Below are 17,958 nucleotides of genomic sequence, written 5' to 3' on the forward strand. Positions count from 1 at the left end.
CACAACATTACCTTAAGAGTCCCACCTGAAATGTAAAGTTTTCAATTAAGAGGTTACTGAATTTCCCCATGTGCTCTACAGTTTACTTTTGGAGCTCCTAGATGCTTTGAAAACCTGCTATCCATCAAGACATTGTTTCAGAGAGAGAGAGAGAGAGAAAGAAATAAAAAAACAACAGACTCCTTTCTCCTCAAATAAAGCACAATTCCTAAGCAGCTTCCAACAACCAAAATGCTGGCAACGCTTTGTTGCCAGCAATGACCAGGTTTCCTCACCACACAGAGCGGAGAACTGCAAGGCTGAGGTCGATACACTCCCCAGTACAAACAGGATTCAGATATAGCAGTCTGGGTTTAACCCTGTCTTACTTGGAGAGCACTAGTGAAAATCTTTTTGTGTTGTTCCAAGACTCTTATCTTTATTAGAAGCTTCGTGGTCACATGCTACAAAGGCCATACAGTACAATATCTGCTCTATAAAAATGCACTTTATCTGTTTTAATCCAATCTACCAATTTCAACTAGAATTCTTAATTTTTAGCTCTCATGTTGTAGAACTCTATGAATGCTTAATCCATCACCCTCCTGATTTTGAAAACCTCAGTTCTTTCACACTCAACTTTCTCCTCTCCAAACTGAAGTCACGGCTTCTTTATTCTCCCCTTGTATCTCATCCAACTCCACTGCTTCCTTCATGAGATGCAGAGATATATATTATTAAATGATTATGCCACACTAAGTGTTTACATAGCAGAAACACGCCCTCAGTCCTCTTCTCAGGACATTCTCAATCATGCCTAGTACAATGGAGATCTCTGAAAATTAAAACCAGCATTCTTTAAAATTAGAACTTATGTATTATAATACAACAGGTATCGGTCTGCAATCCGTTCCTCCATGGCACAGCTGACACATCCAAGACCCCGAGTAAACAAATGACGTATCAACTTCAGTTCACCGAGTACTGCACACAGGCTACATGACCGAGCTTCAAATAAACCTCCTGAAACACAAATGCCCAGAGGCCAGAATGGGAGATTTTGCAGCATATCTGCCCTGTTCTAAAAGTCTTTCCATGAGAATCAGATACTCATCCAATATAGACTTTAAAAAAACACCAACAACTTTTACTCCTATTGACCACACCATATAAACTGCTTTAAACAATGTCACCCACATTCTTGTGAGGCCTTTTGCTGTTGAAGAACCATTCAGTCATACGCGCATGATGTAACTTGATGCTTCAACTGAGACTTTCAAGGTTTCATCCTTATCTCTCTCAAACCTCCAGTATTTTATTTTCATTGTAATCTCAAGCCTATATAACCTAATCTCCTATTAGAACACTGTTCACCTCCATTAATATTTGAATTAAATACCTATTTTAATTGTTGCTTATTGCAGGACACTCGGCATTTCTGATAAATCCTATGACCAGGTCTATCGCAAGTGTCCTAAAGCTACATGCTAGTCTTTCTCCTTGCACAGCTGAAGTCAGAATAAGCCCAGGAAGTTCAAAGGATGATAATATCTGACTTTCAGCTTCATCACTCTCTGGCTCCTCCAGCTCCAAGACTGTTCGGCGGGGGCACAAGTCCTACTCCTTCCACCCACACCAAGCCCTAAGCAATAGCTGCCCTGTCTTTCTCTTTCTCACACTTGCCCAGACTGAAGCTTTTTACAGCCACTACTTTTTAACTGCCTGTTAAATTTCTGTTGAGAGAGAGAGAAGGATTTTACTATACCAAAGACTTTGGTAGGTAACACTTCCCTTATCACCTGGCCACCAATGACATTTACAACAGCATTCTCCCCAGCAGCTCTGGAATGCAGTCCAGTAAATAAGAAATAAAAGACAGAGTAGTTAAAGGTTTTTTTTCCTGGCAACAAATAAAGTGGACGTGAATGCTCTTGGTAAGACTAACTAAAATATATCTTACATCTTTTTTTCGCCATAATAAAACTTCTAAAATCCGTATAAACCAACCTAGCTTTGTTTGTAGCTTCTTTTCAGGAGTATGCCAGTAGAACTAAAATCACATTTACACTGGTAAAACTAAAAGACAGCACAAGCTCTTCTTCTGCATCCTTCTCTGACCTTGACTTTAAACGTACTACACAAACCCCTTCTACTTTACTAATGCCTGGGTTTATTTTCACTGGGTTTGAAACACATTTCTTTTAAACCTTTTCAAGAAACTAAAAACAACTGTTGTTAGGCCACCACAGTCTTTTCCATTTACAGAAACATCAGCATTTTACAAGGGACGGATCACCCCTTGTAATGTGATGGATCACCTTAATTAACTCTTATTTAGGAGACCTCACTGGACCATCCTTGGGGCAGCATGTTCCATCATGACCTAAGAAATGACAACAATCTTTGCAATGGAAGAGAAGTACATGCAAAGGTAATTTCAAGTATTCCAGTGAATATTATATATTGCCAGAAGTGACAATACCAACAGTCTCTGCCTCTGAGCAGCACTAGCCAGGGGATGCAGACATCCTGTTGGTACTCATCCAATTAAACAACTGATCAGTGCACCTACAATATTCTTTACCTAGCCTAGCAGATCTTCTGAAAGCATTATAATTTGGTGAGGCTGCCAGGAATTTGCCACACACTGTCCTTTTTAAGTAAGCCTGAATTAAAGGTGTGCCCTCATTCTCAGCCAGTCCATTAATTAAATATTCTACACCCAGAAACTAGAGCAGGAATTCACACCCCCAGGTCCCAGACCACCAGCTCTCCCTGGCTTTGTAGCTATCCATACTGGGTACATCCAAACTCTGGAAAGTACACCAGGGCTACATGTTTTTTTAGCAAAACACTTCACATGAACGAACAAGTGATTTTGGTCTTCCTGACACACACAGGTAAATTAATGAAGAAATTTTGGAGAATAATTAACTGATTATCATCAGCAGAAAGAAAAATAGGGTGTAACATTCAGTGAATAAATTTCTTCAGGAAAAATAAATTCAATTACACATTCTCAGCAAGAATCCTCAGAGTTTTAGTCCAGCTTTGTTGAGAGAAGAGAAAGTTGTACAAAATAGGGTGGTTACCTTACGAGAGAAAACTTCAAGGAAACGTTTAAGTTTTCAGTGGAACTTTTTAAAAGGCTCCTCTTTCTCTTTTCTGCCTTTGAAATATACAGAAGGTTTTTTACTACAGGAACTCATTAAAAATTAATATCACATCCTCAATAGAAGGGAAGATGGAAAAGTGACCAGACTCAAGAACAGTGCTGTATACAGACATTTGGGATTACAAATATAATTCACTGGAAACCAAAGATACAGTGACACACTACGAGGCAGCTCCATGGGACACAAGCCATCACACAGCTCTGTGCACGGTATCACACTCCTCGGGAGAAAAAAACAAACAATACAGTCTTATCGGGATATAGGAGAAAGGAGAAACATAAAAAAGTAAAATACTACCTTGGACTATTTGTAGCATGGATCTTTTAGGGACCTTGACATATTTTCTTCCATGTGGCATTTAAGGGCTGCTTCACAGTGGCTCTTCGCATTAATCCTCATGATTTTGAGGTCAGCTCTGAGGTAGCACAAGTAACTGACGTCAGCAGAGCTGCTGAACCCAGCTGAGGATCTTGAAGTACGTTAAATAAAGACTTTCATTCCTCAAATGTATTTCATAGGTTTTGAAGCCTAAAAATTTTGCATTGCATTATGCTGCACATTCATTTTCCAGATGACTGACAAGCTAAGTGGCCTTTGCAGGGATATAAAAACATAACTTCACAAACCTGACTGTAAAAATGCCTAAGGCCAGGTTAGAATCAACAGAATCATAAAACAGTTTAGGTTGGAAAGGACCTTGAAAGATCACCCAGCTCCAGCCCCCTGCCGTGGGCAGGGACACCTCCCACTGGATCATGTTCCTCCAAGCCCCACCCAACCTGACCTTGAACACCTCCAGGAATGGGGCAGCCATGACCTCTCTGGGCAACCTGGGCCAGTGCCTCACCACCCTCATAGGAAAACATTTCTTCCAAGTACCTCATCTCAATCTCCCCCTCTTTCAGCTGAAAACCATTCCCTCTCATCCTATCTCTGCACTCTCTGATAATAAGCCCCTCCCCAGCTTTCCTATAGCCCCATTAAGTACTGGAAGACTGTTCTAAGGTCTCCTTGGAGCCTTCTCTTCTCTAGGCTGAACAACCCTTGCAAAAAGCAGAATTTGTTAAAAGCTAAGGTCTTTCTTTATATTCTTTCAAATATTTTTTTAGAGGTAATCTTCACTATCAGGTAAACGCTGAGCTGATGGCAAGCTGAAATACAATTTTCTGATTCACGCAGTAGAATCATTTGAAAAAAAAAAAGAAAGGACGTGTTTTTCTTCTGTAATGCTTTTTCACAAGATGCAAAAATGGTAGGTTCAGTTCAGTTTTACAGGTGGTGCTCATGGTATTTGCAAAGCATAGATAACACCTCAACTACATGCTGGTGATCTGGCAGACATCAGGAGAAACCGTGAAGATGGTATTCAGAGACTATCAACAGCAGTGGGAGTTATAGGAAGCCTCAAAACTAAGGTCAGACTGCAGGAGGAGAGGGACATCTGCCTCTCTGTCACCAGTTTCCATCCCCCACACAGTTATGACTGCACAGAGGACAGCACTGAGGGGATATCATCCTTGCAGCCAAGGGAAAGAAAGCAGAGAAAAGACAGCATCCAAAGCTGCCAGACAACTTCTGCAGAGTGAAAGGCCAGGAGGGATATGCAGTGCTGACCTTGAGATCCCTCTTCTCTCACACGAGAAGCTTCTCCCCCATGTATGACCTTACCTCGTGTCTGAGAGTGGAGTCATTTGTACGGTGGCTGGCGCCCACAAAGGTGAGCATGGAGACCACTCGTCTGTCCTGCTGGGCTTGTGCTTTCTGATGGGAAGCTTTCCGATGGGAAGCAGGGTGAATCAAAGCAGATGTAACAGGGCTGGAACTGAGAAATAGGAAAAGCATTAGATTTCTGTGGGCTGTTCACTTCCCAAGCAGCTTCCGGGCTCACTTTAGAGCGAAGATGGCACTGAATGGAGCAGCCAACCTTCCACGTGGAAGTTCCTCAGACCTTCTCCTCTCAAGCCAGAGAGTCACTGGAGGACAAATGCAGACATTTATGGGGTACACCAGCCAGGTCTGCCATTCCTGCCAAGTGGCCACCACTGAGAGTTTAGGCGGAAGAAACTCGTCCTTGCAGAGATGGCTGAATCATAGAATCATTAAAGTTGGAAAAGACCTCTAAGACTATCCAGTCCAACCATCAGCCCAACACCACCTTGCCTACTACGCTGTGTCTGGGAGCGCTGCACCTACACATTTCTCAACATCTAGAGGGAAGGAGACTCCACAACTTCCTTGGGCAGCCTGTTCCAATGCTTCACCACTCCTTTGGTAAAGAAGTTTTTTTCTGGTATACAAACTAAACCTCCCCTGACACAACTTGAGGCCATTTCCTCTTGTCCTATCACTTGTTACCTGGGAGGAGCCACATGGAAAAGGGGCTTTCCAGAAGGACCATTCTCTATTCACCACTGAAGACACTCAAACCACTAAAGTTAGGTGAAATTAAACCAGCTCTTAATCAAACATATTTTAAAGCAGTAAAGCCCTGTAAGACATTCAGTATAGGCCACAATTTTGCCTTGGTTCCTGGCCCTTATTCCTTACGATAGCAGGAAGTGAAAAAAAACAAAAATGTGTCACTTTGCTTGAGTCCTTATCTGGATGCATCCTCTCAGAAGCCCGAAGCTGACACATCTTGCTGATCCTAACACAAATCACATGCTTATAAACCACAATTGCCTGCAATGGATGGGTAAACAAGCCTTGTCTACCAAAAAACTTTACCATTTCATTTTAGACTTTTCAACCTTCTCAGGTCTCATCTGAACGGCCTGTCATGATAGCAGAGGGGCAATGACTGAGCTGAATTAAGGTCTTTGGGTTCACATCAACTTTTGTTGCTCCCACACCAATTCTAGCTTCTGGGAGTTAATATATAACACTCTTACTGACAAATATATAAAACAGCCAAGGATAAAGTTTAAAAAAAATTAATTGCCCAGCAGTCAAATTTCCTTTTATGATTCCTAGGAATAGGCAATGGGTAACAAAGGATACGTGACTATCAGTAGTAGAAAAGGGTGTAATTTTCTTGCTTCTGCTTTTCAGGCTATAATATGCTTCAGAAAATCCTATCTTAGTATTACCTGGAAAAGACAGAGTTCATACAGTCCATTGCATTGACGGTAGGATCATTCTGCAGTCTTATTAAAGTAATGTATAGTAACAAAACTAATAACAATATTACACCAAAGTCATGTCCTATGAGAATACTGTCTAATTGGATCGGTGTCATTTAAGAGAGACATAATGTTTTATACAGCTACAATCTTTTATAGTGTACTTAAAAATCTATTTTCAGAAATAATGGCTACAGGTATCTGTACACACTAGACTAAATTAATGGGCCAAATTACTGAGCTTGCTCCACTGATGGTACGTTGTAAGGGGAACCTAATTGGAAAGGAGCTGGTCTAAAACAGCTACTGGAAGATTTCCACAGGTCAGTTACCTGCCAGTTTGAAATTTACTCTTACTGCTAACGTCAAAGCTGTAAGGACATGTCCTGCAAGTAACCTGAAGGCTGGTAATTGGCAGAAGTCTTATTACATTCAACTTTTTCACCAGATCAGGTCTTCTGAAAGTTTCTTTCTAGAGAGGAGGCAAGCAGTAGTGGCAGGCACCCGATTCCACCTCCCCATCTACAGCATGGCACTGGGGCACAACTCGGGTGGGAATCTCTTTGATTTCCTAACTTATATGGTGGAGAAACTCTGCATTCTTTAGATGGATGTGATTGAGAGCTGCCCTGCAGAGAAGGACTTGGGGATGGTGGTCGATGAGAGGCTCAACATGAGCCAGCAACGGGGGCTCACAGCCTAGGAGGCCAACCGTATCCTGGGCTGCATAAAAAGAAGTGTGGCCAGCAGGTTGAGGGAAGGGATTCTGCCTCTCTATTCCTCTCTTGTGAGACCTCATCTGGAGTACTGTGTCCAGTTCTGGAATCTTCAACGTAAGGATGATATGGAACTGTTGGAACAGGTCCAGAGGAGGGCTACAAAGATGATCTGCGGGCTGGAGCACCTCCCATATGAGAACAGGCTGAGAGAGTTGGGCTTCTTCAGCCTAGAGAGAAAAAGGCTCAGATGAGATCTCATAGCGACTTTCCAGTACCTGAAGGGGGCTACAAGAGAGCTGGAGAGGGATTATTCATAAAGGCTTGTGGTGATAGGATGAGGGGCAAAGGGTATAAACTGGAGAGGGGCAGATTTAGGTTAGATATTAGGAAGAATTTCTTCATCATGGGATGGGGCAGCTACAATCACAAAGTTGTGGCTGCCCCATCCCTGGAGGTGTTCAAGGCCAGGCTGGACTGGGCCTTGGGCAGCCTGATCCAGTGGGAGGTGTCCCTGCCCATGTCAGGGGGGTTGGAATTGGATGATCTTTGAGGTCCCTTCCAGCCCAAACTATTCTATGAGTCTATGATTAACTGAAAAATATCTCCATATTACAATGGTCAGTAAAACAGTTGAAAATAATGGGGAAACAGGAAAACATCAATACTCAACAATTTTAACCAGAATGTGACCGTTAACCAAAACGTAACACAGTTTCCAGTGACATACCCTATTCCCAACACTCTCTTTCACGGAAAAGCTACTTGCAAAATATCCACATGAGGAACATAAATGTAATTCACTATCAGCCTACTGCACGTCAAAGTATCTGCCATCAGCCCTCCTTTTAAGAGGTTGATGGGATCTGAGCACATGCATTTTTCATTACAAAAGCATCTTTTTATACCTAGAAAAGTCTTATTTCAACTTCTTAATTATATGCCTAGTTTAATTATAGCCCATATTTTGGTTAAAAAATTAGGTTGGAGCTGGTGTAGAACACACTGTCAGTGACACCTTAAGCTACCAAGAAAACTGGTCCAGATTTCTGATGAAAAAAATTCTGAGAAGAAACACTTAAAACGTATTCTAAGAAGGGGCGAGTAACTTTGAGTCAACATCAGACTGTCAGCTGCAGAACTGACTAACTGCAACTTCTACAGCTAATGAAGAAACAACATCAATTCAAGCAGGAATCACAGAACATAAGGGCTGGGAGAGACATCTGGAGATCATTCAGTCCAACCCGCCTGCTAAAGCAGGGTCACTTCCAGCAGGCTGCACAGGAGTGCTTTCAGGCAGAGTCTGAGTATCTCCAGAGAAGGAGACTCCACAATCCCCTTGGACAGCCAGTGCTCTGTCACTCTCACACGAAAGAGGGTTTTCCTCATGTTCAGGTGGAAACTCCTGTGTTTCAGCTTACACCCTCTGTCCTGTTGCTAGGCACCATTGGGAAGAGTCTGCCCCATCCTCTTGAACACCTGCCCCTTAGACATTGATAAAGTCAATGGCCTCAAGCTCCACCAGGGGAGGTTCAGGCTGGACATCAGAAAAAAGTTTTTCACAGAAAGAGTCATTGGGCACTGGTAGAGGCTGCCCAGGGAGGTGGTGGAGTCACCATCCCTGGAGGTCTTTAAAAGACAGGTGGATGAGATGCTCAGGGACATGGTTTAGTGGTTGATAGGAATGGTTGGACTCAATCATCCTGGAGGTATTTTCCAACTTGGTGATTCTATGATTCTGTGGAAGTCCCCTCTCAGTCTTCTCTTTTCCAGGTTGAACAGAGCCAGATATCTCAGCCTCTCCTCACAAGAGATACATCTCAGTCCCCCGATCATCTTTATGGCCCTCCGCTGGACTCCCTCCAGTAGTTTCTTGTCTTTCTTGAACTGGGGAGCCCAGAACTGGGCACAATACTCCAGATGTAGCCCCACTAAAGCAGAGTAGAAGGAAAGGAGAATGTCCTGCAGCCTGCTTACCACACACTTTTTAATGCGCCTCAGGATGCCATTGGCGTTCTTGGCCACCAGGGCACATTGGTGGCTCATTGTCAACTTGTTTTCAACCAGAACTCCCAGGTCCTTCTCTGCAGAGCTCCTTTCCAGCCAGTCAACCCCTAAGCTGTATTGGTGCATGGGGCTTTTCTTCACAAAGTGCAGAACACTACACTTACATTTGTTGAACTTCCTTAATATTCCTCTGCACCCAACTTTCCAGCCTATCCAGGCCTTCTGGTGTACCAGCCACTTGTCCCTGCTTTATATCATCAGCAAACCTGCTGAGGATTCCCTGTGTCCCCTCATCCAGGTCACTGATGAAAACAGAAAGCCAAAGGATGTATAACTAGTAAACTGGGGAAAGAACTATATCATATATATATGAGTGGGAAACAGAGATTTTAGTTCTCACCTGCAACAGAGGTTCTTTAAGTAGTAGGATTAAATGCATGGCCTTTTAAGAACTTTTTCTAACACTTCTCTTGTTGCCTTTTCCACTGATTATTTTCACCCATACATCCCACATTAAGGTCAGCAAATTATCAAGGTAATGCAACACATTAACTGTGATAGCCTTCACTTGTGGTCATATCTCTCCATCTCTACTTCTCTTGTTCCTTTTTCTCACCTATTCTTTTTTCCCCTCAGTACTCTAGTTGTTCTTCATTCTAGCTGGTACAACCCATCACAGACCATTAGCTGTTGTAAATGACCCAAAAAGAGGTCTCCCACCCTGAGACTTACATGAAAGGGTTGTCTACAGAATCATAGAATAGTTTGGGTTGGTAGGAACCTTAAAGATCATCCAGTTCCACCACCCTGGGATGGGCGGGGACACGTCCCACTGGATCAGGCTGCCCAAGGCCCCACCCCGCCTGGCCTTGAACACCTCCAGGGATGGGGGCAGCTACAACTTCTCTGAGACCGTGTTCCAGTGCCTCACCACCTTTATCATGAAGAAATTCCTCCTCATGTTTAGTCTAAATCTGCCCCTCTGCAGTTTAAAGCCATTGCCCTTAGTCCTATCACTACAAGCCTTTGTAAAAAGTCCCTCCCCAACTTTCTTGTAGTCACAAACTATTCAAGACACACAGTATCTTCTCAGATCCCCAGGTAAAAGTCACGATGGTGGCATGGTTGGATGATTTAAAATATTTATATTGCAGCGTTAAGACAAATTAAAGGAGGAGCATCTTGATAATCACAATAAGGGCTGTTGAAGATATTCTGTGTTATACTCTGGTCATTAAACTTTAGATTCAAAGCTTAAACTACTTGTTTCATGGCTTCAGTCTCAGTGTGGAACATAAAAATACCATTTAACAAACTTTTCCTAAGGTTTGCTTTCAAGATTTACTCAGACAGAGTAAATATCCTCCGTTTGTAATTGAAAGGATGTTAGTCCCAGCACTGTATTTCCATAACTACGGCATCCTCATTACAATTCTCAAATTTTGTCAAGTACTCGCTCTGCTATTTTGTCAGTAAAGTTTAATTAAACAAAAAGCACATGTGTGCTATGAATCTGAAATTGCAACTACGAACTTGTCTACATGGCTAAGTATAACAGAAACCTAAATTGGAGACATTTAAAATCTAAAAGTAGCAATGAAGTAGTTTAAATCAATGATATACAACACCCCTTTCTATAATAAATGAACATTTCAGAACAATGATGCCATAAGTCCTGAATATTACACCTGCGGCTTTACTGATCAACAAAATGGGCCAGAGATTGTTTATGATGCTTAATTGCCTCCACTTCACTAGCATGGGTTTTGCCCTCTCACCCAAGGATCCCAGGGAATGAGTGCACAGGCACAACTCAGGCACTCAGAGACCCCAGGCTCCCCCCGCCCCGCCCCCGACAGACAGTCTGATCCTACCACTCTGTTTTGGAAAGGAAGACAGTACAGATGTGCATGAAGGAGCTATGTTGTGCCGTTAGGCTTCGGCACAAACAGTCACTGGCTTATTTTATTTCATTGTAAAGGCATGGTCTCTGGTGCCTCTAAGAAGGCGTTTGTACAACACTTATTGCATCATTCAGCATCCCCTCATTAAGCATCCTATTGCTCAACCATGCATAGCTACCAAGATCCTCACAGCACGCTCACACTGCTGAGCACAATGCACGTTTCTCCATATGCTACAACAGACCCCTACATAAAAGAAGAATAAATGTGCAAGAATGAACATGGGTGCACTGCTCTCTTCCACTCACCATCAAAAACACACAGAAGCCTTGTTGGTTTCTAAAAACTTAACTAGTTCCTAAAAGAAGGGGGGCTTGTTTGGGTTTGGGTTTTTTTTAATGAGAGATCACATACTGTTTAATTTTAATAGAAGAAATTTATTAGAAAAAGCGGTGAGCATGAAATACAGCTACTGTGTCTCAGACATCAGACAGATCCATACACTAGATGTGTCCCAACAAAGGAAATCAAAATGCCCTTTCAAATATAATTTGAACTTAAACCAGAGCCATAGTTTGCCTTTATGTTTTATCTCACTGTTTAGAAGTAGGTCTTTACATCTACCAACACAGATGCCGTACACCGTTGTCTCCTCCTTCCTGAAAGAATGGACATGTTAAAGCTGCTATATTGAACCATGACTAGCAGTGGTACTTTCTGTTTGCTCCTAAGGGGTATAGAACATGCATTTCTAACAGTATAATGCACTCCAGCAGCACACAGTGTTTGCAGTGCTGCCGTTAATCCTGTTTTCAAAGACTGAGAGCACTTTCAGATAGGGATAGTGCTTATATGCTATGGTATCTGATCCAAAGTAACCCTGTGCTGGCTTACAGACTCAATGACTTGAAGACAGCCGATTAAAACAAGACCTGAATTCTGGGCAAATGATGCATATCAAGAGCTCATTTCTGACCCTAGGTTTTTAACATTAATTAAATCTCATCTGCTTAAACATAAAACAACTGTGTCTAATACACATACTCAGCATTTCTGAGACGTCAGTGACGATCATCTCCACAAACATGCAAGAACATGAGTATTTTTATTCTCAGCATCTCTGACATCAAGAAAAAAACACTTGTGTAAACCGCTGGCAAAGTGCCTATGTCGTATCCTTGTCTACCAATTGCTTCACACAGAGACTCGCAGCCTGATCTTTCCATTCACACACAAAGCTCTGTGCTGGGGAAACTCAAGTCCGGGGTCAGCTACGCTGCTACACTAGCTACTACGACATTGTTTTCCTCTGGTTTCCCTGTATTCCTCAAAATCTGCAAGTTCCTGTCCAAAGATGTAGAGAGTTTCACTGAAATTTTTGGAAAGTGATAGATATTGTGTTCATAACCGTTCACAGCAAGATCAGTGCTGGCAAGTTGAGTGTAAGTATATACCATACCAAGTTTGTTCATTTATAAATAAAAAAACAACAAAGCTTTTTCTTGAAATATGAAAACTGAAGAGCTGGCTAGAAAAATCACCATCACCATATTTTTACATTCTTGTTCTTCTCTGGCTGAACTGAAAAAATGTGTAAATTAAACAGCAAAAGTAGTTTATATTTTCTGAATTCTTGGTTTGTGAACTCCAGGTGTTACTTCTCAGGCAGGCAGGAAAATTAGATATCAAAAACCATTGATTTTAGCATGACAGTATTTTCCTGAAGCTAATGGCATACAAATCATTATGCATGTATTTACATTTTTGATTAGAACAAGATTGAGAAGTTGGAAAACAGAGCAATGATCCTCCTGTAGGGTTCAGCAAAGATGTTTCAGATATGCAAGAGACATGAATAACAAACACAGGAGGAATAAGCAAAGGTCAAAAAAGAGTCTTAAAATGCTGAAGATAAATAACTTGTCTCTACTATCCTTATCAAAGAATTCACATGATTTAGGGTGCATAAATTAATGGAAAACTAGTTTGTTGGAAAGACTTACATCACATGGGGACTCTAAAGGGGCTTCTTTAGAAACTCACAGTTCTGTTACACGGCAAACACTCGTCAAACTCCCCAACATAAGAGTCTGACCTCAGAAGTGGCGAAATTGAAGTCTGCCAATGAAACTTAAGAAAGAAATGTGATCAAGTCATTGGGCTCTCCTGCATAATTTATCTTCTCTTCTTTGGACTGCCTTGGCTGATTTGGAGAAGGAGCACCATGTCTCCCAGCCCTCCGCCTTCCTCGCATCCCAGATACCCTACAGACACCTCACTCAAGGCACACCCTAAACGGCTCAATCTGCAGGATAACCCACTCCAGGAGCATAGTGCAAGGTGGAGAAGTACTATTTCCAAGATGCAAACTACTCAGACAGTGTTTGTGGCCACCAGCTGCGAGCAGCTCATAGTCGGAAAGAGCCAGGGCTGTTTCTGAGTGGGCATCTAAGAAGTAACCCAGGGGTTATAGCATCTGAGAAATTTGTAAGTTAAAGGAAAACAGAAAGCTGGAATAACCTCAGCTGAAAGACAGAGAAGAACAAGTGTGGGGAAAATAAGAAAAACTGAGATGGAAGCAGGGGGAAATCAACCTGAAGAAACAAAAAATTGGTTTTCTGGACCTAACAGCGGGAGAAAGCATGAGGATAAAACAGAGGCTATAAAGAGAGCTAGTCAGAATGAATACAAAGAATTTGGCAGATGACACTGACTCTCAGACGCATCTTCATGGGCCTTTAATTCTAGTTTCCAGCAAAACACCTGGAAAAGGTGCACAGGAATAACGCTGAATTTGACCAGTCTTTAAGTCTGACTGTCTAAATTCAGCTGCTGCTTTTTTCAACCTAATTCTTCTAATCCATCAGACCAACTGTGGCTAGAGAAGAAATACTAAAGCTGCACTGTAGTTTAGAGGTGCTGCAGAAAATCATCAGAAATGCTGGGTGGTGTTGATACCTTAACGCATGTAAGAACATAAGAACACGTCAAATTTGGAACTGAGAAAGTGTTGACCCTGTTCACCAAGGGTATTTTGAGGCCATTTTGCCTCTTCCTACAAGACTGGGAGTGCTTCTCCAACTGGGATCTCGCCAGCCTGCTCACCCCCTCCTGCCACTGCAAGGAACTGAGCACAGATGAGATCTCTGCTTCCCTGTTCTCGGTTTGTGCTCTCATTTGAATTCTGAGGGATTAACATATTTGGCATAACTGGACTCCTTGCATTTTTAAGACAGAAGATATGGAGATAGTTAATGTCCTGCGATATCCAGGAGGACAGCTGGGGCTTGAGTGTCTTGAGGCTCCAAAATGCATATAGGTGTTAAAAACTTACTGCATTTCAGAGATGCTGAGGACATGTGAGGCTTCCACTCACACCCACATCCAAAGCTGAAATCTCCAGCAATGGGTTCAAAAATTTAACAGCAAGTACTCCTGCTCACTAATTGCAATCTGCAACTTTTAAACAGAACAGAAACCTGGGAAGGATGGATCCATACTTGAACCCATTTTCTTGTTGTCTCCTATCACATCTAAGCTGGTGTATATGGAAGTGCTCCCCGTGTCCCACTGCAGACAGGAGATGGAGTGTTCATCGCCACCTTACCAAGCCTGAAGAACGTGTTCTAGGGAGACCAGGCAAGAAACAATGCTGCTTCACCTCCGGTTTCCCTCAGGTATAAGGATGTGCTATTCTCTATTATTTGTCCACAATAACCAGCAGATTAAGGCCGTGCTGTGTTAGGTGATACAAGTGCCTTATGAGAGTAACGTGAGACTAGACAGATGATGCTGTTTATTGATTCTCATTTTTCATGAGCAATTAGGCAATCACAGGTTTAATTCAGACAGGTCCACAGGAAATCTGATCCGCTCACCAACACACCAAAGGTTTTAAAATAACATTCTATACCAGTAAAGTAATATAGCATACCATAACAAACAGAAACACCTAAAGTCACAGCTACAGATCTCAGCCAGAAAGTGGCAAATATTAGAAGTATTATCAATTATAATTGCTACCCTGAAGTACTTCTTCAAATAGAACATTAAAAAAAGTGAAAAGGCCTACCACTAATTATATATTTATTCACAAGAGACACAAGGTACTGTAAAACCTACATTAAAGCCTCAGACTGCTGAATTGCACTTCAGCCTAGTTACCTCTCAAGATTTTATTTTAATGTGTTATTGTGTTTTTAATATAACCAAACAAGATCCATGCTATTTCACAGTGAAGTCACAACCTTGATCCACAAATAGCTTTAAACAAAGATAGCATTTGTTTCCCAGGACTTTTATCCCCCTTCTCCCCCCGAACAAGGCAGGTTATTCTGAGAGGAGTTGAAAAGAGCCAAGACCACGAGAAAGGAGAAAAGGAAGATTTTAAAACGAAAAGGACGTAAAAAGAATAAATTCGGCGGCACATTCAGTTACTTGCAGGGAGGTTTTGTGACTTTTTCTGGGTTAAAGAGCAAGGCTTCCTTACACAAGGTGTCTCGGACTAAGCCTGCCGGCAGGTGACTGCATTTCCCACTGCTTTGATTCCTCCGTGGGGCCCCCCGGAAGCGTCTTCCCACTATTCATACTCCAAACCCTCTCCTACCTCATCCCGCCGCCCGCAGCCACACAAACAGCGCAAGTGAAGGTCGCTCTGCTTCTTTGCTTACTTCTACCCTTCCTGCCCCTCTTCCTTCTGTGCGGAAAGAGTCGGGATGCGCTTGGACCCCCACCCGCTCTTTGAGAACCGGGTCCACCCGCATCCCTCCCCTCCGCCACCTCCTCACAGCCACGCACCCCTCTTATTTCCACCCCCACCAACCCCAAACGTGCCGCTGCACCGCTCCCATCCCCAGCTGGCAGCGAGGGCAGGAAGGCACCTTCCAGCCAAGCAGCATCTCCTGCCTCCACCCTGCCCGGGTAGCAAACCCCGCTGCGCGCCCCGCCGGGATAAAGAAACTCCACTGCCCAAGTCCAGGGGGTGGTGGAGAGCCCGTCTGCACGGGCGAACCCCACATTCACCACCTGGGTAAAACTCCCCGACCCCTGGGGGCGGGGGGGGTCCTCGGAGCGATGCCACTGGGCTGATGCCAATTGATGCTCCACGGGGCGACACCGGCAGCCGCATCCCCCTTCCCCCCCGGGCCATCCCTACTTTGTCGCATCCCTCCTTGCCCCCCGGGCCATCCCTACCTGTGGCGATAGGAAGCTGCGATGGGGGCTGCGGGGACAGCTTTCGCCTCGTTCCTAGCAGCCGCCGCTGCCCGGGCTCAGCGGGACCGCGTATCCCGGGGCGGGAGGGGGGGGGCCGTGTCGGGGAGCCGCCCCCCGAGCTCAGACAGGCAGTGCCCGCCTCGCTGCCCCGGCCAACCCCTCCGTTACAGCCTCCACCATCGGTGCCTGCACCCACGGTTACCGGATGCTCCTACCGAGGGGCCGGCGCTGCCCCCTTTTCCCACCCACCCCGCTCCGGTTACCTCCAGCCCCGGGGGCTGGGTCAGTGCCCGTGGCCCCGCTCCGGCAGCTCAGCCTTGCTTTACTCAGTTTTCATGGGTTTGGCTTTTATTTTGTGATCTTGTTCCCCTCCACGTCTGACCCTGAGGGGATGGAGGAGAGGGTCCCAGCGCCATCGGTGCATCCGCTGTGCGGGCAGAGGGATGGGCAGAGGGATGGGCAGGGGGCAGGGGGATGGGCAGAGGGATGGGCAGGGGGCAGAGGGATGAGCATGGGGCAGAGGGATGGGCATGGGGCAGAGGGACGGGCATGGGGCAGAGGGATGAGCGTGGGGCAGAGGGATGAGCGTGGGGCAGAGGGATGGACAGGGGGATGGGCAGTGGCAGAGGGATGGGCAAGGGCAGCTGCTGCCGAGGGGCTCGGGAGGGCAACCCGGGGTGTGGGACCATGGCAGAGCCAGCGTGGCAGCCAGTGGGGATGAGCGTCGCAGCTGGTGGGGACAAACATCGCAGTCCAGGGGGATGAGCATCGCAGCTAGAAGGGGTGAACATCGCTGCTAAAGGGATGAGTATCACACCTAGTAAGAACAAGCATCGCAGCTAGTAGAGGCGAATATCACAGCCAGTGGGGATGAGCATTGCTGCTAGTAGAGATGAGTATCGCAGCTAGAAGGGGCAAACATCGCAGCTAGTGGGGACGAATGTCGCAGCTGGTGGGGACAAATATTGCAGCTAATGGGGTTGAATATCACACCTAGTGAGGACAAGTATTGCAGCTAGTAGGCATGAGGGTTGCAGCTTAGTAGGGATGAGTATCGCTGCTAGTAGCAACAAACATCACTGCTAGTAGGAACAAGTATTGCAGCTTAGTAGGGATGAGTATCACAGCTGGTAGGGACAAACATCAAAGCTAGTGGCAACAAGTATCGCGACTAGAGGGAATGAACATTGCAGCTAGTATGGACGAGTATTGCAGCTAGTAGGGGTGAGCATTGCTGCTAGTGGGGACAAGCATCACAACTAGTGGGGTTGAATATCACACCTAGTGGAGACAACTATTGCAGCTAGTAGGTATGAGTATTGTAGCTTAGTAGGGATGAGTATTGTAGCTTAGTAGGGAAGAGTATCGCAGCTAGTAGGAACAAACATCACAGCTGGTAGGGATGAGTATCAGCAGGTAGCAGGGACAAATATCACAGATGATGCAAGAAGCCAGAAACTTTTACTTACACACTGATTTCCTAGAAGAACAGAAGTTGTCAGGCTTGACGAGGAGATCCAAGTGTGAGGCGGGCTCAGGCCACAGATCTCAAGGTAGGGGGAAATCCTGGATGAAGATGTGGACCCAGATGTGGTGGGGAGCACACAGGCAATGAATGTGTAGGACTTGCTGATCTCACACATTCCAACTGTGCACGCACTGCTGCTGTTTCCTTGCATCTTCCCAGACATTACCTGGGATGCACCTACATTTGGGGGGGCAGCTACAGCTCGACAGCTAGGCCCAAGTACACCACATTTTGTCATGGCATGGGCTGAACCTTTGACAGCTTACTTACTTCCAGCTAGGGTCACTGCCAAGCCACGGAAAGCATTTG

General features: G+C 44.5%; 1 protein-coding gene across 6 annotated transcripts in view; it reads right to left on the reverse strand.

Moving 5' to 3' along the window:
• Window positions 1-16,225, reverse strand: part of SHANK2 (SH3 and multiple ankyrin repeat domains 2) — a 369,360-nt gene extending 353,135 nt beyond the window's left edge. For 5 of the 6 annotated variants that reach the window (XM_054067527.1, XM_054067524.1, XM_054067526.1 and 2 more), the window contains exons 1-2: window positions 16,101-16,225; window positions 4,824-4,977 (exon numbers count right to left, since the gene is read on the reverse strand). The gene's annotated coding sequence lies outside the window, so the exon portion shown is untranslated. Of the gene's footprint in view, window positions 1-3,452; window positions 3,500-4,823; window positions 4,978-16,100 lie in introns of those variants that run through there. The other variant, XM_054067523.1, reaches the window with a different exon arrangement.
• Between the last annotated feature and the right edge of the window lie 1,733 nt (window positions 16,226-17,958).

The sequence above is a fragment of the Cuculus canorus genome, chromosome 5, assembly GCF_017976375.1.
Source record: "Cuculus canorus isolate bCucCan1 chromosome 5, bCucCan1.pri, whole genome shotgun sequence".
NCBI lineage: Eukaryota > Metazoa > Chordata > Aves > Cuculiformes > Cuculidae > Cuculus > Cuculus canorus.